The 27,195-nt window shown below is 33.0% G+C and overlaps 1 long non-coding RNA gene and 1 other non-coding gene across 3 annotated transcripts in view; both read left to right on the top strand.

Annotated features, from left to right (window-relative positions):
• The window catches only part of LOC145723450 (uncharacterized), a 60,822-nt gene extending 40,495 nt beyond the window's left edge, over window positions 1-20,327 (top strand). Inside the window, exons 2-4 of one of the 2 annotated variants that reach the window (XR_014148512.1) lie at window positions 12,689-12,822; window positions 13,414-13,492; window positions 19,560-20,327. This is a non-coding gene — a long non-coding RNA (uncharacterized LOC145723450). Of the gene's footprint in view, window positions 1-12,688; window positions 12,823-13,413; window positions 15,015-19,559 lie in introns of those variants that run through there. The other variant, XR_014148511.1, reaches the window with a different exon arrangement.
• Window positions 20,328-20,928: 601 nt separating this feature from the next.
• On the top strand, window positions 20,929-21,086 carry LOC115939759 (small nucleolar RNA SNORA62/SNORA6 family). Its single transcript, XR_004074530.2, has one exon. It is a non-coding gene; the product is annotated as a small nucleolar RNA SNORA62/SNORA6 family (small nucleolar RNA).
• The last annotated feature ends 6,109 nt before the right edge of the window (window positions 21,087-27,195 follow it).

Genomic DNA, 27,195 nt, shown 5'->3' with positions numbered 1-27,195 from the left:
CCAACCCATCCTCCCACCCCCCTCCCCTCTAGAACCCTCAGTTTGTTTTTCAGAGTCCATCGTCTCTCATGGTTCGTCCACCCCTCCGATTTCCCCCGCTTCATTCTTCCCCTCCCGCTACCTTCTTCTTCTTTTTTTTTTCTTAACATATATTGCATTATTTGTTTCAGAGGTACAGATCTGAGATTCAGCAGTCTTGCACAATTCACAGCGCTTAAGAGAGCACTTACCCTCCCCAGTGTCTATCACCCAGTCACCCCATCCCTCCCACCCCACCCCCCACTCCAACAATTTAATGGGGTTTTTTGTTATACCATTGTAGACAGTGTCAAAACTCACCAAATGTACACTTAAAGTGGCTACACTTCTGCATGATGCAAATTATATCTCGAAGTTGATTTTAAAAATAAAGAAAATTTTTTAAAAATGGTTTAGTTGAATCCTAGGAGTACTGGTGAAAATATTTGTTTACTATAACTGGTAATTTTTAATTATACATTATGAATAGGACTGTAGTGTAAATATGTGAAACTATATGGGTTGGGTCAGAGTATGTTATATGCATGATTTTATCCAGGCAACTGAAAAGAAAGTGATAACGGAAAGAATCTTGACTACTCTCTGAAATTTGTTTTCTTATTAAACTAATGTTCTTTTTATACTTAGTTCACAGTGCATTACTGTGTTATAAAACTTTGTCATATAATGTCATGAAGCTATAAAACCCTTGTGTCTTAAAAATATGCCAATGTGTTTTATATTGTAGTAAAATGTACATAAGATTTTACTATTTTAACCATTTTTAAGTGTATAGTTCAGTGTCATTAAGTGCATTCACATTGTTATACAGTTGTCACCCCTATGCATCTCCAGACTGTTTATTTTCCTTTTACTTAAAGAGTCAAATTTCTCGGGGCGCCTGGGTGGCTCAGTTGGTTAAGCGACTGCCTTCGGCTCAGGTCATGATCCTGGAGTCCCGGGATCGAGTCCCGCATCGGGCTCCCTGCTCGGCAGGGAGTCTGCTTCTCCCTCTGACTCTCCTCCCTCTCATGCTCTGTCTCTCATTCTCTCTGTCTCAAATAAATAAATAAAATCTTTAAAAAAAAAAAAAAGTCAAATTTCTCTAAGGTTTGTTATGAAATCTTTTGTCTAATTCTTTTGAAATATACCTCCATATTTCTGTATGTTTATGTTGCTGCTTCGTGATCCCCCTACCCCAGTCTTATCACAATTCCAAGACTTCCTGAAGCTATCAAATGTAGGGAAGATGTTTATCAGTCATGTTTTAGGACAGAAACACACACACACACACACACACACACACACATGCACCCCCTAGGTATTCTAAGCAGAAAGGGCTTTAGGACAGAAACACACACACACACACACACACCCCACCCAGGTATTCCAAGACCCACACACACACACACACACACACACACACCCCACACAGGTATTCCAAGCAGAAGGGGCTTTAGGGCTTTAGGACAGAAACAAATACACACACACACACACACACACACACACACCCAGGTATTCCAAGCAGAAAGGGCTTTTAGTACAGGGAATTGTAGCTTAGAAAATTATTACAAGTGCTGGAACAGAAATCAGAGACTATCTCTAAACGGTGATTCAGGGTCCTGATATTACTGTTGCAGTCTCGAGGTCAGTGAGCTGCTGCTGCAGCCACCACAACTAGCTGTACCAGGGGCTCATACTAGACATCAGACCGCAGACTCTCTGCCACTGGAAACATTCATGTCTGTCTGACTTTACATGCTGAAAGCAGACAGATGACCTCTACCTTACTTTCTTCTTCCATATCTTGCTGGAGTACATCTGCTTGATAAAAGCTTTTTTTTGCATTCAGACCATGAGCTGCAAAGGGACAGCAAAATGTAATGGAAACCTCTTTCAAATGGAAAGAAAGTGAAAGTTGGGAGAGCCAATCCAAGTAACCCCTATAAGGTCTTTCTGGTACTTCTGCCCCTGGTACACACACCTTCACTTTCTGTTTTCTCAAGCTTCTAATATAGTTATATTGTAATTATTTAGAAAAATATATAGTGTTTCCATTATTATGGTCATGTAGATGCTAATCATAACTAATACATGTAGTATATTTTGATTATTTTCCCTTCCCCTTCCCTTGCATAGCTATTGTATTTATCTTGCTGCTTAATTTTTTGTGTGTTTTTATTGATTGAATCCCAAACTGTCTTATCATTTATTTGAATCTCTTCAGACGCCTGGAGTTTTCTTAATGCTGTCAACTTTGAATGATTTCCTTCTATGTCTGGTGTATAGCTGTTATCCTGTGGTTTCCCTCACCATGACCTTATGTATTCTTTTGATCTCTCTCCTGAGATGGACCTCTGTTTTCTAAAATCAGGGGCTGCTTCTTTCATGTTTTACTCCCTTGTTTTGGTGGAGCACATTCTCTACCAGCTTCCCAAGAAAGAATGTAAAGGTAGGGTGAGGTGATGTTTGCTTTTTGAGTTCTATTCATTTCTGTTTCTATGAAGAAATACTTTAGGGGTGCCTGGGTGGCTCAGTTGGCTAAGTATCTGCCTTTGGCTCAGGTCATGATCCCAGGGTGTTGGGATCCCTGCATTGGGCTCCCTGCTCAGCAGGAGAGTCTGCTGCTCCCTCTCGCTCTGCTCCTCCCCCTCGTGCTCCGTCTCTTGCTTTCTCTCCCTCAAATAAATAAATAAAAATCTTTAAAAAAAGGAAATACTTTATAGAACATTGCTAATCCATATTTGTCCTGTATTCTGAGTGTTACCGTATGCTTTTGGCCAGTAGGAACTAAGACTGCAGACTGTACTACATGCACTCAGCCTTTAAATGTGGCATTACATTCTGCCATTTGTTTTGATTTTTAGCAAACAGTTTTGATCAGGTTGGTAACAAGAGATGTGCAACTAATAATGCTGGACTATAAAAAAATGGAGAAATAATATCATGCTGTATGTTAACAAGCAATTATATTGGTGATTCCCTGTGGCTTCATGTAAAAGTTGACGAAAAGGGAGAACAAGGATCAGCAGTCTTAGCATTATTAAACATTTCTTGATATTATGAAGGATATTATATGTATCACTCTGATTTGTAGCTAACAAAACAAGGTAGGTGTGCCATAATTTCAGGGATTTGAAGAAAATGAAAGATCATTGCCAAAATATGATGTTGGGAATGCATCTCTATAGGAATTATGCAATATTGATACTCTGTAGCTCTGATTCAATTTTTCTTTTAGAGTATAATTATTTTGCTTCTCCTTTCTTTTTTCTGTTCTCCCCTTCTCTAACCCTAATTAAACATATGTTAGAGCTTTTTATCTTCCACGATTCTTCTTTCTCATATTTCCAACTCTATATCTCTGTGCTGCATTCTAGGGAGTTTCTTCCCTTTTGCCACCAAGTCATTAATTTTCATTTCCAGTGTTTTCTATTCACTTCATCTGTTGTTTCAACTTCAGTGAACAAATACCTCATTTCTGTGATTTCTACTTCGTCCTTTTTAATATCCATGCTTATTTAATAACTGCCCGCTTGTATTTAATAGTTGTTTTGCTTTATCTATCTGGCACTTTAAAAATTATACCTATTTTGAAGATTGATTTCAGATTGCTTTGTTTTCTCTAATTCTAGTGTGAATCCCCACCTCTCTTTTTTGTATGTCTATATTATTTTCTCTTACAACAGATTCTTTCATATTTTTTTATAGTTTTTTTATGGCTATGAGCTTATTTTCAAAAGATTTTATCTTGTAAAGGAATCTAGTTCATGACCTACTTTTTTTTTTCCTTTTAAATTTCTGGCTGGACTATATGATGTCAAGTTGTTATGTTAGTTGCTTGCTTTTAAAGTGAAGATTTGGATTCCTTACCCACCCTGGTGAAGGCTTTTGGTTTTGATCTTGGGTAGCTAACTTTTTCACCTATTTTGGCAGGTACCTTGTGTCTGGCTAAGATATTGAGCAGGTGGTTGGAGATTATCTGATTGCTATTTAAGGAAGGGGAAAGTCGATGTAGTTGAACTTTAACCTTTAAGCCAATTTGGTCTTAACATTTTCATGGACTACTTGGCTTCAAGTCCCACTCTTATGGTTTGATTTTGACATGTGAATGTTGACCTTTCTTCCTTTTGAGCTTATCTGTGGTTTAACATTTATTTAAAAATATCTTAGTTATGGGGTGCCTGGGTGACTCAGTCGGTTAAGCATCTGACTCTTGATTTCTCCTCCTGCCATGATCTCAGGGTCATGAGATCAAGCCCCACGTCTCTCTCTCTATCCCCTGTCACTTGTGCTCTCCATCTCTCTAAAAATAAAAATAAAATAAAAATGTTTTAGTATTTTAAAGTTTGGAATGGTAGATATCAGGAGGCATTCCAGCAAATGCTTAATTGTTTAAATCAGAATGAATTTGGGTTTGCAGTTCCTCAAAATATAGGGTCAAAAAAGAAACTGGACCTGACCTGTGACTAGCTGTCATTTCACCTTAACGATTACAGATATATTTATTTCTTTCACTGGTAGGAAGAGTTATTGTTTAGTAAAATAGTTTTATTTTAAACATTGTGATGAGGTATAAAATTTACCTAAATTTGTTGGTTCAAGTATAGACTTAACACCTATTAAATGGTGACAAGTGTTGAAATTTTGAGACATGGTGTTATAGTCATTATCAGTATTTCTGCTTATGAATCTTCTGTGTAAGTCATCTTCTTTTTAAAATTACTATGCCTTTACAAAGAAATATGACTGTTCTACAAATGGGACACATCTGCAGGAGTAGAAATAAATATTTTGTAAAGTAAAATTAGAGAAGATTTCAAATTTATATAGTTATGACTCCAGCAAATGATAAACTTGGTTACTTATATTGCAAGTCAGTAAATAGCAGTAGCTAACTAGGATGTTGCTTCAGGGTATAGCAGATGGCCTGTAAGTAGCTTGATGAGGAAAATGTTTGCTAAAGGTGACAGAGTGTACCTACCCTATTTCCCATATGCACTAGGTCATTGGAAACATAAGGTCTTAGTTTCAGGAAGTTGTTAAATTTAAGGTCAGGGAGTAATTCCAAAGCATTTTAATAAATAAAGTACATATCCCTTAGCCGATAATATTTTCTTTTCAGTTCCTGCATGCTAAGGTGAAATTTGTAGGCTTTTCTCTAGGCAAAATGCAGTATAGAATCTGTGTGGGGTGTGAGTATATATATTTGTGAAAAATGTGCAGTATTTGTTGCATGATGTATTGTGTGTATATATATCAGGCATGAGATTGTTGGGGTTTTGATAACACTCATATAAAATGGAACACTCATTGCTGGTCCTGTGAAAGATTATTTAATGGCTTTTGCCAGCAAGTAAAAAATGCTGTATATTCTCCTTTATAAAAATTACAATGTGTGTTTTAAACTATTTATTATGGAAAACTAAATGTACAAGAGTAGAGAAACAATAATGAACTCCTATGTACACACTGTGCAACTTCAGCAATTGTCCTTCATTGTTCATGTTAGTTAATCTTTTTTCATCTTATTCTGCCTGCCTCATGAATCCTGCTCCCCTTGCCCCCCTACTCCCACCCCAGGATGATACGTACAAGTTTGTTACATACTTCCACTAGAAGGCTTATAATGTTTGATGCTGTTTTGTAATACTTTGAATATTTATGGCAGTTTTTGGTTTCTCTTCATTTTCTTCTCAGTTTTTAAAAGGTTTTCTTACACAATTGGTAGTATAAAATGTCAAATTGTTTATATAGCCACTTTGTAGTAATCAACACATTGTAGAGATGCAATTTTCTTGAAAGAAGTAAAAGTCATATTTTTAAGTGAAAGATCTTCAGTGTTTTTTGAAAAATGTCTTTAAAAAATTAAAATCACACTGCTTAATTTATTTAATACTTTAGAACACTGTACAATTGTATTACTATTAATTTTGTAAGTAATATTTTTAATTCAGTTGATTTGCCATTTAGGAATTTTTTTAAAATGTGTTTTCTAAAACAGATTTTTAGTGAACATGGACTTCTGATTCTAAGAAACTCTTTATATAGTATGATGAAAAGAGATAGTGCAATACTTACATATAATTTATTGTGGAAATTATAATTTTAAAAGCAAGAAGAACAAAAGTGTTTCTTGAAGGAAATTGCTACATATAGTTTGGCTTATATTTTTCTTTTCATACTGTATTTTTATTATTTTATTATTAACTATGGAATATCTATTTTAGAACCATATTCTTACTACTTACTTTTCATTAGTGAAAACATTTAGTAAGAATGACTCTTAAGAAATTACATGAGCTTTTGCAGTTCTTCAGATAAAGGAGACTGATAGCTGTGACTTCCTAGATATTGAAAAAGAAATTATTTTACTGTTTATTTTACTGTTTAAAGATTTTGTGTAATTGTATTTTGCAGCCTAGAAGTCGTCTTTAACCTCCCAATTTAAAAAAGCAAAATGCATAGTTTGCATGCAGCACTGTCCATTGAGAATGATTAGGTACTCTAATTTTAGTGAATGGTGTAAACATTTATTAGTTATACAACGTATGAATTGCTATTAAGTGTTCAAAACACCAAAGTATGACTGTTGTTATTGAAATATGTTGATTTTCATGTATGTGCATGTATTTGTTAATGTCTCTTAGTATGAATTATTAAATAGCTTTTTGATAAAATCTGTTAGTAATCATTATGATGCCTAATGAATTAATTAAGACTTTATGTGGTTATTTTTACTTTATTTTAGAAAGACATTTTCTGATAGCTGTTATTTCATTTGATTTCAAGTGGCTACTCATACCAGTTGTCATTGTAGATTGATTAAACTTGCTCTTATACTTTTTTACCTTTGATATGCCAAGAACTTCAATTGGTTGTGTGGAAATACAAGCCTTTGTGTGAAGGAGTAGATAATTGCATCAGAACTTGGCACCCACATGAATCTTACAAAAACAGGCTGTTTGTTCCCTAGAGAAACTATTCTATAAGCTGACTTTGTTTTTATATTCTGTTCTGTGGTAGATTAAGTGATTTAGTTTAGTTTAGCCTAGGGCAAAACGTTTCAGGATATTTTAGAAAATCCTATATCTGATTAGCTCTCTGAAAATAATACTAGTTTTAAAGTTTTGCTTTTTAAAAATTTATCAGTAGGCTATGCAATGCCATTTCTGTTATCAAAGTGTCATTTGTAACTGGCACTGAAAACAATCCCAGTGTTCCAAGTGGTACATTGTTTTGCCCTCAAAGTTTTAAAAATGTGAGAGCCATTTATTTTAAACCAAATATTTATTTCTTAATTTGACGTCCTTCTATGACCTTCAGTGATGAGGAGTAATTTATCTTTTTTGATAGTAATTTCTTGATTACTAAAGCATATAACACAGGGGAACTATGTGAGACATACAATAGTCATAATATAGAAAAAGTTATTTTTATTATAAACTTTTAAACCTTAAAATCCTGAACACTACTTGTGTAACTCTTAGGAAACTCATTTATTTTAAACTTTTCAAAAAAAATTCCTACCATATATTAGTTTAATTTTAACTTTTCACTCTACTTAAACCAAGCAAGCAAGTAAGCAACCATAATGAAGTATAATTATAAAAGATTAATTAGGCAATAATTTTTTCAAAGTTTCAAGGGAGTCATAAAAATTATGTCCTTTATTCATTTTAGATCTCTCAGGTGTAATAGTTACAAATAGTTTCAACAAATAATTTCTGGTTCAATTCAAAGGTTATTAATAAATATTAAGTTAAAAATAATACATGCACATGTTTAAAAAATCAAATTATACAGATAGATATAAAATGAAATAAAATACTACCTTCTCTCATTCCTCAATATCCCCACCTCAACTCTTAGGTCCTTTTTTTAGAGTAACCACTGGTAAAAATTTCCTGTGTATTTGCTACACCTATTCAAGCATGTATGTATATGTAAGTATAATTTTACATTTCTCTCTATTTTATTGTAGTTATGTTTTGTTCCTGCATTGCTTTGGCTAAAGACATATTTTGGGTAGGAAATGTATATGTCTTATTCATCATTTTATATCTATCTCCTAGAATAATGTCTGACACATAATATATAAGTGCTTAACAGATGCTTGTTAAAAGAATCTTCCACACATAGGACATGTATGCGTTTATATGGTACAAACTTTATAGATTTGTTTTATGATTATACCACATTTTATATTACCAGTTTTCAGTTGATGAACATTTATGTTAGGTCTGTTTTCTGCTAGTCATTGATCCATCCATCCATCCATCCATCCATCCATTCACCCATCCATCCACATGTCTGTTCATCAAACATATACTGCGTACTTAACTGTATGCCAAACACCTTCTAAGAAAGCAGATGAAGGAATAAATCCTGGGCTCTGCTTGCATGTAACTGACATATACATAGTTGATTGAGATATATCAGAAACGATGAAATAAAACCTAACCAAATTAGTTTCATGAAGGCAATAGCATAGATCATATGATGAGAGAGGAGTTTATACTTTAGGTAGGATGGCCAGGCAAATGAAATAAAGAAAGATGGACAGACTAAATGATGAGAAAAATAGTTTAGAGAGCCAGAGAAGAGAATTCTAGGCAGAGGAACTAGTAAGTATAAAAACTATGAGGCAAGAATGAGCTTGGTAACTTCAAGAAACAGAAAGAAATCCAATATGACTAGAGCATATTTTCTCTTACAAATAAATATGGCTTCAGTGAGTCTTTATACATAAAAATATATTTTACATATTTTTCTAAATACTTTTAGTAGTAAAACTGAGGGATTAAATAGTGTATGTATTTTACATTGTGATAGCTATGGAATGGGACCTCTTTTATCCCTTATCCTTTCTCCCTAAACTTCTAGCTTTCTCTGGCTCTGAAGAACTTGGGTTGTCTAGAGCTTGGTAGGGAATGGGCTGTGACATGAGGCACAGTGAGTGAAAGGAATTCTTTTTGGAAGAGAATGTGCTGGGAACTGTGAATGTTTGAGAGACTTTTGTCTAATAAGATGAAAATCCAGTAGTGGAACATATGCATATATTGTGTATGTTGAGTTATGTGATAAAATATTTGGCTCTCAGAAATGCAGAAATTATCTCTACTTTCACAACTAGCAAATAGAAAATTCAGAGTTTCTTAGTTATTATTGGATACGAGGCAGTATTACAAACGAGTCCTAGTTTGGACACTATTGGATTCAATTTACAAAAATTTGTGATTATAAAGATGTGTTATGAAAAAAATGCCATTAACTGAAGTCAGTCAAAAACGTTTGCTATAATATGGCTTTTGTGGAAGAAGGCAGGAAGGGCATCTCCTATTTAAAATAAGTTTTTAAAAATCCTGGGTATTGTTACATTGGTGAATCCCATTTTTAAATAAAATGCCTCTCTATCAAAAAGGCATTTTTTTTTTAAAGATTTTATTTATTTATTTGACACAGACACAGAGAGAGAGGGAACACAAGCAGGGGGAGTGGGAGAGGGAAAAGCAGACTTCCCGCAGAGAAGGGAGCCCAATGCTGGGCTGGATCCCAGGATCCTGGGATCATGACCTGAGCCGAAGGCAGACACTTAATGACTGAGCCACCCAGGTGCCCCAAAAAGGCATTGTTTTAATTTTAAAGGAGAAATGTCAAAATCACTTAAAATTTTTTAGGCAGATTAGAAATTTTAGACTGGTCAAAGAACACATTTTGTTTCATGAGGTGTTTTACTGCTGAGTAAACAAAGAGTCAAGTCACATTTGAGATCATAGAGATGTTTGTTTAAATTTTTTCAATCTTCATTTTTTTTGATAGGGTGAAGGTAGGAAATTTTGGCCGATACATTCAGATTCCCATGTACCTAGAGAGATAAGGGGGTATGCGGTTTCCTTAATTATTATTTATTTTTCCTTTTTTCTATGTAATAAGACCATTTCCTTTGAAAATTAAAAGCAACTTGAAGGAATGAGGTTACGAATCTGTGATGGAGAAGATCTTAATTTAACATGCTAATGTGGTATGTTCTATTATATTAAAGATTTTTTTTTAATCTTTTTTTAACCCTGGTAATTTTTTCCAGCAAAACTTATAAACAACCTTTAGTTGGAAATTGATTTTATTTTGCTACCTGAACCTGGTATACATTAGTAATGATAAAGCAATTAACATATATTTTGTCTGTGGTATAATAAGTTAGTATTTTGATTAAGGAGGCTAATTTGTCTGGTGTCTACTGTAAAATCCTCCAGCTAGTTTTAACATGAATATATAATTTTTAATTAAAACAAGTTCTTGATACCAAATCTTTAAGGTGAGTGTAAGGAAAGGAATTAGTATTTTATTAGTCTTATCTTTTGTCCTAAAATGAATAGGAGTATAAAATATGTTGCATTTTTACAGAAATCTTCTATTCCTTTTATGACATGTAGATATATAAGTTGTAATTATTTGAATCATTAGAACATCTAATTTTTGCTTGACAATATGCAAATGTGCCATTAAATCTGTTTTTTAAGATTTTTCCAGTTTAATGTCTGAATCCAAATTCATAAAGAGTTGGAAAAATGAGATGTCTGAGCTATAGGATTCACAGGGATTTCATATGAATCCTATTTAATCAGGATAACACTGTTATTAATATTCATAATGTCAGCTGGAACACAAATGACGGACTATGGGGCCTAAAAATTTTACTTGGTGAATTTATTAAAAGTAGCTTAAAAAATTAATGGAATTTAACTAAAGTTGGTGAATATGAATATCTTGTGTTAGCAGAAAAAAAATCTCTATTAGAACTTTCTTTAAGACCATTTTGCATTGATGTCTTTTGACAGATTTCATTGGTACTTAAAGAAGAAAGATGCATGAATGGTCATTTAAGAGGATTTAAACACATTGGCACATTAATTTTTACATGAATAATAAGTACTTTCCAAAAGCAATTAACTTACAGTGTACAAGATATGAATTGAAAAATAAGACTGTGACATCAAGGGCAAAGCAAATGTGCTGTACATTTTAAACTTAGTGGCAGGACTTTTTTAATATTTTGGTTTATTTTATTTTTATAGTTTAGATAGGATGTGATTTAGAATATGGTTATTTTAATACATTTGAAAGCATATTAGAAGAGCAATAATGCTTCCTCCCTCCACAAAAATATCGGTAGTATTAAACATTATCCTCTGCAGGTATTGTTTGAATTTATTGGAGAATTAAGCATTTGTTGTGCTGTTGGTAATATCTGAGAATATATTCAATTTTATAGACAGTCAAAAGGATGATTCTGATTGGATTTAGTGATTCAAATACTTATGTCTTAACACAGATTTGTTGATTATAGCATAACTTAAATGTATAATAAATAACCTTCTTAAAGTTTAGTGTAAGAAGTTTTGTTAAGGTCCATCGGAGTAGTGTACGAGTCAATTTGTTCTGAATTTTAGCCTAAGGAAGTAAAAAGTTGGGAATGGTGTTAAGTAAAAGCAGAATGCATTTTATTTTGTGTACCACCTGTTATTCTTTATGTTCTCAAATGTGCTTATAATGACATTATACCAGCGCTCTAGTTTTTATTTTATTATTAACATTCATTAAAAACAATTAATTTTAGACCATTATGTATAATTAGAATAACACAGTATTTTGTTTCATTTTTTTTCAGAGATTATTTTTCATGAAAATTTTCATAATTATGAACAGCATAGTTGATTTGTTATCTGTAACAGTCCACTTAGGGTTTACCAATGAGAGAATATAGGCATTGGCCTGGCAGTCCAGACGGGTACTAGAAGTTTCACTTGTAGCCTGTCAGTGTTATATATGAGTGATTTTGTTTCATTAGACACAATAGATATTGCCTGGTATGTTTTGGGACTCATATTCAGAGTTTGATTAGAAAAAGCATTAATAACCAGGTGTGTAGAAATGATCACAGTATAAGCTATATGTTAATTTTTCTGTATAAAGTATGAAATCAAATTGATATATTGGTTATTATTATATTTTCTAGTAACTTTTTAAAAGTTAGGTTTTGGGGAAGTGGTTTTTGTTTTGTTTTTTGGCTCTGAGATATTCACTTACATGCCCAGGAGAGGGCAGCATTTTACTATATCAGGCTCCTAAAAGAATTAGCCCTGCTTAGACTGTCAATGTTTCTTGTAATTACTCCCAGTATATTTGTTGCTTGCTTATGAATTAACTTGCATTTATGGAACTAAATCATTTCAATCATTTAATTACACCTGAGGAGCTGAACTATAATTGCTTGCTTCCAACTAGGATCTGATATGGCTTGAGCAGTATTAATTTGGTGTTTACTTTTCTGAGTGCTAAAAGCATTAAAATGATTGTGCAATGGGATTACATTTTACTAATTGCTGGCATTCATTAGCTGGGTAAATGATGAGGAAGAGTGACTGTATATTGCAGAGGGATAAAATTATGGTTTTAAATAGTATATTACTAAGCACATTAAGGCCTGTAAGACATGTTTTAAAATACTCCAGAGGTTATTAAAGACTGTATTTTCTACATGTCTTGCTATATGAATCTCTTATTAAAAGACTGCAATTATTATTAACCTTTTTGGGCAATATGTAGGGAAATGGCTTCATTGACTGGGACATATTTCTTTGATATTAATAACTTCCTATATTTTCAGCTAATCCAAAAGTAAATGAGGAACTTAGAAAAAGATTGCCAACTCCAGATCAACATATTTAGAGAAAATTGGAAAAGGAGAAGCTTACTACAGCTTTATTTGAGGACTTTTTAAAAGAACGCAGAGTTCTAGCTGTGAGTAAATCAAATTTTATTCTCCTTAAAAGGCATACCAAGAAAAAAAAAAAAAACCCTTGCATAGGTTTTGTCATGTTTATTATGAAAACAAATGGAAGACAAATATCAATAATTCCATAAGTTAGTAATAGTCATTATGTTTTTTAAAAAATTTGAATAGTATTTTAAAATTATTTTTACAAGTATAAAATGTTTCATATGAAAATACACATTGTAAATTCAAATCAATAAATTTGAAATTTTTGGTATTAAGTTTATGACATATAGAATATAAATTTTATTTTTCTTAAATTGTTGGAGTTAGAAAAAACTTAAGTTGAATAAAATAAATAGTTCTCTAACCTAGTAGCGAGAATGTCTAGAAGCTTAACCTGAACTGTATTTACTAAAATGTAAGTGTGAAAGAAAGAATCTTTCTCTGAGTAAAAAGATTTAATTTCACCTGTTGAAATATACAGTTAGTAGTCCCATTATGGATGTTTTAGAAAACCATTTATCCTGTAAATTCTCTGTTAAACAAAGGTAAGGTTTAGGTGTGTTCTGATATATTGTTTTAAGTTTATTTATCTAGAGTTGGCTTTATTTTAGCTTCAAATCTTGGAGCAAAAACCAGAGACATTGCCAGAGCAAACAAGAACAGAAGTATAAATGGAGGACTGGTCAAAAGGTAAGGACTTTCAAGGTATTAATACCAAACCCCAGGTGTTGTGCTAGTTCAAGGCACTGAATGAAGTGTGTTTGTTCTAACCAATATTAGATGGAGGCAGACAAGCGCACACGCACACATACAAAGAAAGAGGCACACACAAAGAGACACAAAGAAAGACACACAGAGAAAGAGAAACACAGAGGAAGAGATACTGAGAGAGAAGGGGAAACAGAGATGCAGGAAGAGAAAGAAACACACACACACACACACACACAAAGTGATCGAGAGAGGAGATTGAGAGAATTACTGGGAGAGAGATGCATACAGAGGGCCACACTCAGAGAAAGAAACACAAACAAAGAGAGACACGGACACAGGGAGGGAGAAACGAAAGTCATAGAGGGAGGCACAGACACACATGTGGAAGCACACACACAGGGAAAGACACACACATGTGGATACACACACACTGGAGATGCACAGAGGAAGATAGCAGAGTAAAAGAACACAGTAGAAAGAGACAGAGACATACAGTGAGAGAGACAGGGAAAAACATACATATACACACACAGGAAAAAAGACACACAGTAAAAGAAGATAGATATACACAGAGAGAGACACACATATACATGGAGAGAGACAGATGCACTCAGAGAAACAGACCAAGACACATTCGGATACAGAGACATATGTGGAGACAGGTGCACACCAAAAGATGCACTCAGAAAGAGACACCCACAGAGAGATGGAGTCAGAGGGGGCCAGAGGTAGAGCGACAGAGACACACAGAGATGTACAGAAGGAGACAGAGAAAGACACTCCCAGATAGAGACAGAGAGAGACATGAAGACAGAATCCCAGGCAAGGAGAGAGACAGAAAGAAGATGCACAGGCAAAGGGAGAGAACAGCCAGAGATGGAAACACAGTTTAAAAGACACAGACTGAGAGATGGCCTGAAAAGCAGAGGGAGGCAATGGATAGATAGATAGACAGACAGACACACGTAGGTAAGCAGGGCAGGCAGGTAGGGCACTTCTGTCTCCCTATAGAGCAAGATACAGAGAGCCATAAAGAGAGAGGTTTAAAAAATGTTAGGTTGTTTTAATTTGAGGTCTCTTAGAGTAAAATGTTGCAAATTTGGAATCCCTAGGAAACTAATCATTCTGAATATAGTGTTGCATATAATCGAAGGCTTAAATCTCTGTGTACATTGTTTTTAGTTCCTCTAAACTTTAGATTATTACCGAAATACTGCACACATCTCTCCCTTTTTTGATTTCTCCCTCCCCCAACAGGGTTCTTCTTCCACCATATATCAACCACACGGTTACCTTTCTCAGAAGGTTAAAGGCCATTTTGGGGTACTATTCTATCATCATTTTATTAAATAAGTTAATAGTTACACATTCTTTTGAATTATAGGAAGATGCTCTGCTTTCTGAGTATACTTTTTTCCAATTTCTGCATTTGTTTTTGATTTCCATACTGTTATAAAATTTTTTTTGCAGTTTCTGCCTACCATTAGCAAGCTTTCTCTTCTAATTTGTGATTCTAGGCTGCTTGTTAGGAGTTTAGAATACAGGTAACTGATTGAATTACATACAAAGTAATAGCAAGTAATATCTGAGTAAGGTAGTTTATAGATATTTAATTCAAAGTTTATGGTTTTAGTGAATGGGCTTTATGACACTTAATTTCCGTCTGCTTTCTTTATATTCAAGTTTGTGCTGGTGTGAAGCTGGGAACTAATTTTTTGTAGCTGTTTTTATTCATTTATGCAAATAAACAAGCAACATTCTTCTTTTCAAGGGCTCAAAGCAGTTTTACTCAATTTATGTACAATAATAAGAAAAGAGGAAGTAAATAGTGATGCCCCTGTTATTTATGTTCCCTATTCAGAGGTCACATTGCTGTGGAAGTCATGTTGTTCAAATTATAGACAAAAGGATCTCTACGGAACCAAAGGAATTATTTTTAATATATCTAAAGCTACAGGCTGTGGAGGAAATACTTCTCATAAGTATAGAATAACCAGGAAAGAAGTTAAGGAAGGGAGCTGCTGAAGTTCTAGGACACTTACAGAAAGGAAGGTTTTAGGGCTAAAGATATAGATGCATAAATAGTTTGCAGAAGGCACAGACTACAATAGACGTGACTGAAACATCATTAAGAAAATTTGCATTTTTAGAGACTTTTTTTTGTTTTACATCAGAAATAGGAATAAGACATTCCTTTATATAAAGGGCCTGTTAATGAAACATTGAGAAATAAAATTAAATAGGTAAATGTATCTTTTGAGTTTTGTGATATAATTGATATGTTTAAAATCTCACATGGTCATTGTCTTGCCATCAAGGTTTGCAGGATTTATCTTAAAACACAAATTGCTTCAAAGCTCTGTCTTAAACTCATATTCATAGTCTGCTTGGGTAATTAGTTATTTTAATTCGTATTATTTTACTTATTTTTTTAAAGAAATGGAGCTAACTAAAAACTTGTATTATACAGACAGGCCTTTGTGTCACCTTACACATTTTATTATGAGGAGTGCTAAAGTGGCTCTTCTTTTCCTAGCTTTATTGTAGAAACATTGCTGAAATATTTGAAGTCCAAGTTGATGAGGTATATAATGTGAACAGACATAACCATTTACTTTTTTTTTTGTTTTTGTCATTATTTACAGTTTAGAAAATGTAAAGCTGTGATTGGTAGGTAGGCCGGGTGAGGGCATCTACAAAATGTGTCCAGGTTTCTTGAAGAGTTGTTTTTACTCTAAATGGAGAACATTTGAAGTTGTTGGAAACAATATGTGAGTGAATGAACATGTGTTGCCAAGTGAACATTGGTAACATCTTCTGGTTTCTTAAGAAGTAAATGATGTTTTTTGCCCTTTTGTGAAAACTTTGTTTGTCAGGGTTTTTCTTGTTTCTGCTTTTTCAGAAAAAAGAAATGAAATGTTATAATCAAAGGATGTATGTAAAGTTAGCCCCCCAGAGTGAGTTGTTATGTGATTGGTTGTTGAGCCCTTTTAAGCATTTACTTATTTATTTACTTAACTAGGTAAGAAAAAAGGCATGAGGATCAGAAGTCTCTGTAATTTTTTGGAATAGTATGATAAATTTCGGGATATCTCTATTAAATTTTGGTGATTTTTATTAAACTAGCAGACACATGGTTTAGTTGTTTATTTATAATGCACAACAGTCCACTGAAAATACATATTTATAAACAAACATGTCTGCCATAAATATACATATCTACAATAATATAGGGAAAAATGACGTCCGGATGCCATTTAAATTTAGAATATGGTGAAACTTATTTAAATTTAGAACCTTTAGGGGTCAGTGTTCCCTAAGAAAGGTTAAAAAAGGTTACTGTGCCTACCCAAATTAAATATTAAGTCTAATGTATTTTAAATATTTCTTACCAAATGAAAGCAAGAAATGGTAAGAATCATATAGCTTGAAGAAGCTTCAGACAAAAACCTTTGAATTTTACGAATGATTATGATATATGATTTTTAGGTTTACTATTTTAGGGAATTGTATTTAATATGTAGTTTATACATAGTTACTTTACTTACATATATTATCTCAATTTAGATATGATTCATGTGTTTTTAAACTATTTTCTTTTAAGCTTACAAAGCAAACATGATTCTAAATCTGTACTCACTTGAAACTTGAAATGAAAAACCACTGCTAGAAGTGCCTCGAGTCCTTTCATATTATAGTTTACTGGAGGCTAGCAAATATTTTAAAAATCTTAACTTATTGAATTTAAGTAAAAAACAACTGTCTTCTTTACTTTAGAATTAGACTAACAATTATCTTTTATAACCATGATTCTGATGGTTTTTCTACTAAGCAAAATAAATAACTAAAACCCAGCGAAAGGTAACTCGTCAGCGATTTGTTAGTTTCTTATTGAGTCAGAATACTGTTTATTTTTGCTTGGCATTTGGAACCTGTGTGCCACCATCAGCCTCTTTTATTATTGGTTCATCTATCTTTCTGTCTTCTCACAAAGTATGTATTCTTTTTACCTTTTGTCCATCTGTTATTCTGTAATTGAATTATATCTAAAACTGTTGCATGGTTTGCAAGCATTTTATAAGGGGAGACATCTTTCGAAATGCTATAGAAAAACATCTACCATGCTTTTAAATGTCTGATCATTGTGACTAAAATATGAGTGTAGAATCTCACGTCATTTTCAAAAACTTTCTTTTTAAAGCAGAGAAGAAGGAAATGAATGGTGAGTTGCATAGAATGGCCATCCATTTCTACCAGCAAGATAGCTGGTAGAAAAAAAGAGATTCCTAGGCATTATGATTAGACACTGCTTGAAATTGAGCATTTTGAAATCTAGATAATTAATCATTCCCTGCTAAATTACAGGATTTGAATTATATTTAATAAGTGGCTTTCTATTAACTAATGATATATTTTCCTTAAAAAGTGTTGCAATATGTTTTTGTTTGTTTCATAGCAGAAGGTGAATTTTACTGGAGAACCAGTGCATTTAATAATTTCAATACAATGTTAAAGTAGAAAGAACATAGGTTTTGGAGCTAGCTAGACCTGGGTTTCAGGTTTTTAATCTTCCACTTACTACCTACCTGGCCTTGGGCACAAATTTCATAATTGTAAGCCTGAGTTGTCTTATGTATGGACTAGGGAGATAATTCCTTTAGGACTGTTTTGGAGATTAGGGATTGTGTATGTAAAGCCCACTATAACACCTGGAAAAGGAGATGAGTTTATATAATCTGTATTTCACGTACCAGAATAATTCTTCTCACTAGTATGGTGGTGATAATGGTTTTTTACAGATGCTTTAAAAAAAAAAAAAAAAAGGAAAGAAAAGATTGTTAACATATTTTACAGGATCTAAATAAATGGTGGTTTTGGTTGTCATTTCTTTTCTACCCAGCTGTGAAAGGTAGGTCTATAAAAGAGTTTCAGAACTATTAAGAAACAGAAACAACAGTATTTGAAATGGTTATTATTAGTTTTATAAAATATTCTTTTCAAATATAATGTTCACAATACCATTAGAAGCTTGATTTTTTCAACGTAGCATAGCTTGTATTTGGTATGTTTATATTTGTTAGAATAGAATATAAAATCAATAATATTTATTTAGGGTAGAGTCTAATTTTGTATTGAAATCCCAATTACAATAAAAATCTTCAGACGAGTGGCACCGCACAATGTACCTTTCGTTTCCTTTTGGCAAGTGTGAATTTAAAAATGCATTTTTTATTTTCCATATGCCATATAAGGGTTAAAAAAGAACATGTCCTGGGTCTGATTAAATTTACTATTTATCTCTGTAGGACCTAACTTAGTAGGGTGGTGGTAGCTTCTCACACATGGCCATCTAGAATATTTGGGAGAGTGGTTTTAGCACTACTGGCAGCTAGTCAACAAGGATTGATTCATTTACAGAGGAAATACTAAGGCTACTCTTAAAAGAATGATAGAGGCTATACTCTTTCATAAAAAAATAAATTTCTCTTATTTTAAATAACTTTATTAAAATAAATGGGATTCTTTGTGTCTTTATTTTTAAGTTTGATGTGAATGATTCCATTAACTACTGTTGGCCTCAGTTGCAGAATGGAATGAAAAATAAATTTACAAGGACAACTTAAAGTTTTCTAACTGGTTATAAAGTTTATGAGCTGTGTTTTGAGATTCATTGTTTCTGATATGAATAATTCACATTTGTGAATTTATGCCATAAATTGTATTTTTCCCCTTTATTTTTTGGTAATTTTTAAATAGACTTTATTTTGTAGAGAAGTTTGAGGTTCACAACAAAATTGAGAGGAAAGTCCAGAGTTCCCACTATACCCCCTACTCCTTAACCCCCTCCGCCCCACAACACACACACACACGCGTGCGCGCGCGCGCACACACACACACACACACACACACAACCTTTCCCACCATCAACATCCCCACCATAGTGGAACATTTGCTACAGTTGATGAACCCACGTATAAATTCTGAATAAGGGAAAAAGTTTGCGGGGTAATAGAAGTCTCACCTTGTTTTTTTGTTTTTATTCAAGTGTTTTAAATCAGTTCAGGCTATACTCTTCGTGTGGAATTCTCACTACACCTTTGGTCCTTCATTTATAAAAATGATAATTATTAAGAAGAATAAGCACAACAAATGGTAAATTTCTTTTTTTTTAATGTTTCATTCTCCCCCATTATTTCTGTACTATTGGTATCATCCTCTCTTTGTACAACTTGTGACTATTTCTTTGATTTAGGGAAATCCAACTCTACTTTTATGTCTTAAGTTCTATCAAATTTATTTGTGGCCATGAAAATATGAATATGTTTTTTTGAAATAGAAAAAAATACCTGAATTTTTCAAAAATTTTAAATTCTCCATCCTTAAGATTCTGAGGTCTTTGATAAAAATCCTCATCGATTTCTGGTTATGGCCCTTTCATGCTAGAGCACTTCCTAGAACACATAGTTACAACACAGATCTTAATACAGTATTATTGAATCTTTAATTTTTTTTAGAAATTAGGATTTCGTCTTATCATATTTAAGATAACCATTTTGGTCTCCATAGTGGCTATATTTTTCACCTTTAGTGTGATTATTATAAAGTCCTGAGTGTGCATTGGCATTTTGTTGATTTTGGAGATCTGAATCAATATACATTGGTGTATAGACTGAAATTATGGCCATTTACACAGTCGGTCCAGGTTAACTGTTTGTAGAGTAGCACTGATGTGACTCCATTTACTCACTAGGTTTGGTTATCAATAAATCTGGTAATTGAATAAAAAATTGGGGGGTCACTAATGTATATATGTGTGTGTACAAAACAACCTAACATCTAGGACATTATTATCTTTTGGGGAGTAGTTTCAGATGCAGTTTTTCTTTTGTTTTTGCCTTTTGTGTTTTTTGTTTTTTCTTGGGGAATATGAAAAAGCAAACAACAAATCAGGCTACAAAATTTTGAAATTTCATAGTCTAAATGACTAAATTAAAAATATTCTAATTTATAGCTTTGGAGTAAATTCAATAATTCTTTGCCAAAGAATAAAATTGTGCTGATAGATGTAAATTAAAAGTAATTATTTTTAAAAATCCTATTTAACTTTCATTTTTAATTTTGAGAGAGTCTAGTCTAGTCTTCACCTGTGGAAACTTTTTGGTACTTTAAAATCAGCATTCTGCTAGTGGGTGAAAAGTTAAAAGTGATCAGTTCATGTTGATAAAATTATACTTGTTGAATAGATACTGAATATATTAGTTTTTGCTAATTAAGTTTTTTTTAATTAAAATTAAATTCTCTTTTTTAATGCAGTTTCACTGGCTGTACCTAGGGTAATTTGACATAAGCCAAAACATAGTAATGTTTATTGATTTTGAACAATTTTAGTATAGAAATATAATCAAAATTAAGCACATGCACATTATTAGAGCTTGGAGTTGAGGCCTCTGGCTGGCTGAGGAACTGGCAAGTATAGGTAGGTAGTGTGCTACATGAGGGGCAAGTCTTTCGCTAACACCACAAGGGTCTCTGGCCCAATGAGTAGAGTTTGATAGTAATTCTTGCTACAAGTATAAAAATATATATAAATAATAAAAAAGAAAAAATTAAGCACGGTATACCCTTATTTCTTTCTTTAGTATCTTTTTTATTTCTCCCCCCATTCAGAACTTTCAGGTTAATGTTGATCAGATTAGGATAGGTGGGGTTTATTTAGCATTAGTTTTCTTGAACCAACAACATGTATTAGGGGAAATATGGTAGGAAATATAGAACAAATACTGTAGTCTTTAAGGATTCAGGCTTGTGTATAAGCATTTGGAATATGGAGTGTAGAGTATTCTGGATTCTTTCCACAGATTAAGTGTAAAGAATTTATAATTGGAAAGAATTCCTATTTTAAGATTAGATGTTTTTGAATTTTTGTTAAAAAATCAGGTGTTGCAAATTTGGAGTCACTGAAGCCTTTTACACAATCGTTTTTAAGCATTTAAAGTTAATGATTTCAGTTGGGCAGATCTGATTGTTTCCTTTTAGAAATCTTCAGTGCCCATATATTATAGTCAACCAGTATAGAGTTTAAGACCAGGACAAGGCTGCATTAATCCAGGTAAGAAGACCAAAGACGAAACAAAAATTTTCATTAAAAAGCCAATACTTGATCTCCTGAGAATGTACTAGAGACTTCCTCTGCATTTTTAACAGGCTATTTGCTCTCTAAGATGTACTGTATTGGTCTTTTATTACCTTTTTTTTTTTTTTTAAGTCTCTTCCCCTTCCCCAAGTCATTTGAAATGAAAACATTAAAAATTTTTTTTTTACTTTTCTCAGACTTTTTTTTTTTTGCCTCAGGTATTCAGTGCTTTTTTAAAAAAGTTACCAATGTTAACTCTACTATGGGGCTGATGATACGATAGTATAACTGACGAACGAGGCACTAGTGTAGTACTAGTGATGGTTGATTGCTGAAATGGGAGTCCCCTACCTTTTCCTTTTATGCTTGTGTGTGTCTTTTTTGGGGGGGGGAGAAACAAATGAATAAAATACACATCATTTGCATAGAAAGTTATGTAATGATGCCATATAGAGTATAATGATTTCCTAAAACCTTGTATTTAAAGTAACCTGAATTACAATGAGAGATAAACAGAATATTTACCCATCCCTTATGAGCTGCTGCTGATATGTAAATTTATTCTTCTACTTTGCACAAATATACTTTTGAGCTACTGCTTAAACACTTTGAGGTCCTTAGTCAAACAGTTTTAATGATGCCTCCAATATTATGAAAGTGTGACATTTGATGAATGTCTCATATAGTTTTGATATCTGGGCACATGTCAACAAAAAAAATTGAACATTGGTTTGTCATGCAACACCTAGATAATTTATAATTTTACTGTTTATATCCATCTTGACATTTTTTATCTGCCAAAGGCAGGTTTCATTTGGAATCTTAATCTGAGATTTATTTGGTGGATCTGGAAATCATAGCTAGGGTTCCCACAGGAAATGGTCCATCTACCAACAGATTAAATGGCAGTCCTGCAGTTGTTAGGGGAGCTCTGCATTTAACACACATGCATACTCATTCAGTCAGCACTGTGGAGAAAAATTAAAGTAGTAACCCAGGTTTAGGAACAATGTAGCTAAAAAGTCCCATATTTGCTGAATGACAAAGGGTTATATAGCAGCATTTCATTTTATTATTCGTGCTTGAATTTCTTGTTTGCTCTGTTGAGTCTGCTGACGAATACTAATAAATGCCTGCAACAATCCAGACGAGAGATGCCTGGCAACAAAGCTATGCGGTGGACCTCCCTGATCTTCTCCAGTTCACAACCTGACCTTTTGAAAAATTGGCTGGGCTAAGCTGCAGAATTTGGGTGTAATGGTTATTGTTAACTCCAGCTTTAGGATTTATTAATTTGTGTGATCAAGACTTACCTATACTTCAAAGTTTCAAAAGACCAAACACAATCATCCATCCATTAGAACTAACATTGTGTTTCAGTGATTTCCACTTAGTGTCTGACTGGTGATTCTTCTATTTTGTTTTTCAAATCTAAAAATGCCCTTAAATAAAATGAAAGGCACAAATGAAGAAAATCTGTTTTTTTCTCTTTATATTTGTTATTAGAAAAGTTAGCGTCCATAAGTGATTTATGAAATTGTTGAATTCGTGGACGATCGGTATGTGTTCATACTTAACAAACAAAAAATAGGTAATTATGAAACCTGTTTTACTTGCAGTTGTGGAAATTTAAGACTTAACCTAGTTCGTTCATATTTTTAATTACTTTATATAAATTATTTTTACAACACAAATTGAGAAAGGCTGAAAAGGTTAGAAATGTATAGTAGGTAGCCAAATAATTCGTATCATTGAGGCGAAAAGGAATAAAGACCGCTCATGTTAGTTAATAAAATTTTAGGACAGTTTTCACAATTATTTCAACCTAGATAATATTTGTAATGGTTTAAATAGGATGATACAAGTTTTACACAGCTTTATGTGATATGCTCATAAGTTAATTAGGTAGCCCTAGCTTTAGGAGATTACACTATTATACTGTGTTCATGGTCTTCATACAGTGAAGGATGTTAAAATTTAGACTCTGAAACATTATAATAGAACTTAGTTCTTACACAGAAATATGATCTCTTCCCCAGTAGAAGGAATATTGATGTGCTCCTGACTATTCAAACTTGATCAAACAAACACTTTTTAAAATCTGGTGTAGTACCACCACTTAAAATAGCTTTTTCATAATCAAACAAATAACAAAATTCCAGTAAAATAATTTTCATGTCTAGCCAGTGGATAATTTGAAATATGATATGCAATGTCATCGGTTGTCTTAATCACGGATGAAATAACCTCACCACTTCTTTTTGATATGTTATTCTAAATATGCAACCACGTATAGGAATGTAAAAGATGTAGTTTATTTTGAATGTTGAACCTTCATGTGCAAATGAATAAACTATGTGATACTGGCAGGTTTCGTGATTTTCCAACTTTATAAACTTTTGTAAAATCTTACTTCAATATCTGATAGTTATATTCTGCCTCTGCCCCCAATGTATTTTTGACTTCTCATTATATACATTACACTTTTAATAGAACTACACAAGATGTTGTATCTGTGTGTGGCTGTGAGCACTTGAAATGTGGGCAAATATGTATGTAAACCAATGAAAATGAAAGTTATAGTTCTTCCCCTCTTCTTATTGCTGTTCAAGCCAAAATATATTAAAAACTGAGAGAGTATACAGTATCCAAGTGACAAGTTTGCATTTTTAAGTTACCTAATTTCTTGTGACTCCCAAATTAGAATCTCTGAAGGATAAGTGCCTGTGCACTGCTAACTATAGTCCTGATTATATCTAATATTGTGCCAATAGAGTGAATGCTTAAATTATGTTGTAGAAACAGGCTATTTAAATTTCTTATTTTCTTGCTATGGGATTGAATCTACAGAAATATACTATTAAATTTTCTTTCTGTGCAATGAATTTTCTTTCAGGATCTTTCCTAGTGTCAGGATTTCTAAATTTCGAAGTTCTGATAATATGCTTTATTAAACCATTACACGTTAACTACAAGTTTTAACCTCATTAAATATTTTCTCTTTATTGTATGTTTCTCATTGAATGAACTAGCATGATACTTATTTTTATATTCATGTCTTTGGATATTTTAATAAGAAATTTTAAGTTATATTTTATTGATTGTTTTTATATTTTAATTTAAAAATCTTTTGCTTTAAAAAAAAAAAAAAAAGAAACTTTTGCTTTTAGCCAAGCAGAATTTGCAGATAATAGTAGCTAACATTTATTGAGTATGTACTCTTTGCTAACACTGTTCCAAGAAATTATATAATTTAAATAATTTAATCCTCATAACAATCTTTTGACATAGGTGCTGTTATTATGTACTTTTATTGGTTGGGAAATTAATGAGGTTAAGTAATTTGCTAAAGGTCATACAGCCATGTGGTGGAGCCAGAATTCAAACCCTGCTGTTTGTCTTTAGCCCATGCACTGTGGTTTTGCTTGGAAGATCTAGATACACCAGTGTTCTACTTGGAAGGTCTAAACTTTTCTCTTGTACACACTCATAGTAGGTGAGACCACTCTGATATGGCACAAGTTTCTGATGTCTTTTTCTTTTATGTTTAGCAGGGGGTGGGGAAGCCCATGTATGCATCTATGTGGAAAACTAACCCTTCCCCACATAAAAAAGGAAACAGCATTATTTAGTAAAGGAAATAAATAGTATTTGTACACACACACAGATAACCTACATTTAACTTACTTAAGGAATCAGTAGAAATTATTTGGGGCCACTAACTGATAACTGTTGTTCTGATTATATTGAAACTAATGTTTACTTAGAGAAATCCTTAATCATTGAAAAAAGACATCTTTTGTTTAAAATATGGGACTACTGTAGTAATTACATCATCACATCAAGTTTACAGTCTTATTTAGTAGCAATAAATGTCATATCATTTTGATGTTGTTACATAATGTGGTAACAGACAATATACAAAAGAAAGAAGCGATAAACATGAGATTTTTGTTCTTTTTATATTTATAAAATCACATGCTATAATATAAGTAATCATCTTTCCCCTCCAAAAAAAGAGTTTAAAGAAGTGGTGACCAATTGTGTGAGTAAGCATCAGAGAGCACATTAACAAATTGCCTCCTTTATTGTTCATCTTAGATATAAATGCCCAGAAGTAGCACCTGCATCTGAAGGTGCAAGGGATCCATTTATTTGAATGTACTTGCCTACAGTATTTCTATTGCCCTTTTTCTTTTCTGCCCCTGAGCTCTCAGGTAGTTGGCATGTTGCTATTCTGAGTAACCCTGGGAGGATCCCTGGAGACAATTCTAGCTCTACCACTCTGAAGAAACAGCTCTGTAAACAGTATTGACCCCCCCAGGGGACCATCAAATCCGTTTACACAGATACCAGTTGTCACAAACTATTTACAAAGCCAGACAGAACAGAATTTCCCAGCCTTTAAGAATCCCTATTTGATTCTAGCCACCTCCTCACTTATGTGTAGTAGATGGGAAATAACAGTTATTTTTGGCCATGAGTCATGATTTGTTGAATAGCATCAGTTTAACTGAGTGTATTATATATTAACTAATGTACAATTGTCTGGAGAATTGAACTCAAACGGGATCCTAGAGCTTTCCTTCCTAGGGTAGGAAATGGCATAATATTGTTAATTTTCTAGGCTAAGGAATTGAAAATTTAATAGCAATGCTAGTATTGAGATAGTTGACAATACTGATACCTCCAGAAGTAAAGAGAATTTGTTAGATCATGAAAATGGTCCATTGGAAACAGCACAAAAGTCACTAAAGTGACACAGGGTCTTCAAACATATGTTGAGGATGGCTGAGGCACATGTATTAAGATTCCCCCCAAATCTTTACAAAGTCCACCCATTTTGCCTAGATGAATAAACTATCTCTAGCAATAGCAATTTGAAGAATATCTAGTAGTAATCCTCTATAACATCATTTTCAAATGGCCATAGGATAAGCTTGTACGGTAGCGATAGCACAAGATATTAATAGAAAAAATTGGGAAATATATTTGGTTTGAAGTAGTCAAATTCTCATGTCTAGTAATACAGTGTGCTCACAGAAGAGCAAATAAAGAGCCTGGTGATGGGTATTAAAGAGGGCACGTACTGCATGGAGCACTGGGTGTTATACACAAACAATGAATCATGGAACACTACATCAAAAACTAATGATGTAATGTATGGTGATTAACATAACAATAAAAAAGAAAGACTTCAGAGTCTTATGAAGTATGAAGAGATTGATAATTGGCTTTCTAAGTCCATATGGAGAAATATGTTTAAATAGTATTCTGTTCATCATAATGATGGAACAGTTAACAAGGACATTGATTAAACACTGAGGCAGATTACTAAAGAAGGTTATGGAGTTTCCATTTTAAACCATGTGAAAGAGAGGAATTAATAGAATAATTTTAAAGTTTCATCTGCCTAGAGATAAGAGTTTGAATCAGACGTGAATATGTTTTTTCTTTTAAACAGTTACCTTTCTAATTGAGTAGTGTGCAAAACAGACCTATAACTTCTCTTTTTGTTGCATTGTATTGCCTTATAAACTTAAATTTC

The sequence above is a fragment of the Leptonychotes weddellii genome, chromosome 9 (assembly GCF_054177405.1).
Source record: "Leptonychotes weddellii isolate Sample4059 chromosome 9, ASM5417740v2, whole genome shotgun sequence".
In the NCBI taxonomy this organism is placed as follows: Eukaryota; Metazoa; Chordata; class Mammalia; order Carnivora; family Phocidae; genus Leptonychotes; species Leptonychotes weddellii.
This window is presented reverse-complemented; position numbering and strand designations above follow the sequence as displayed.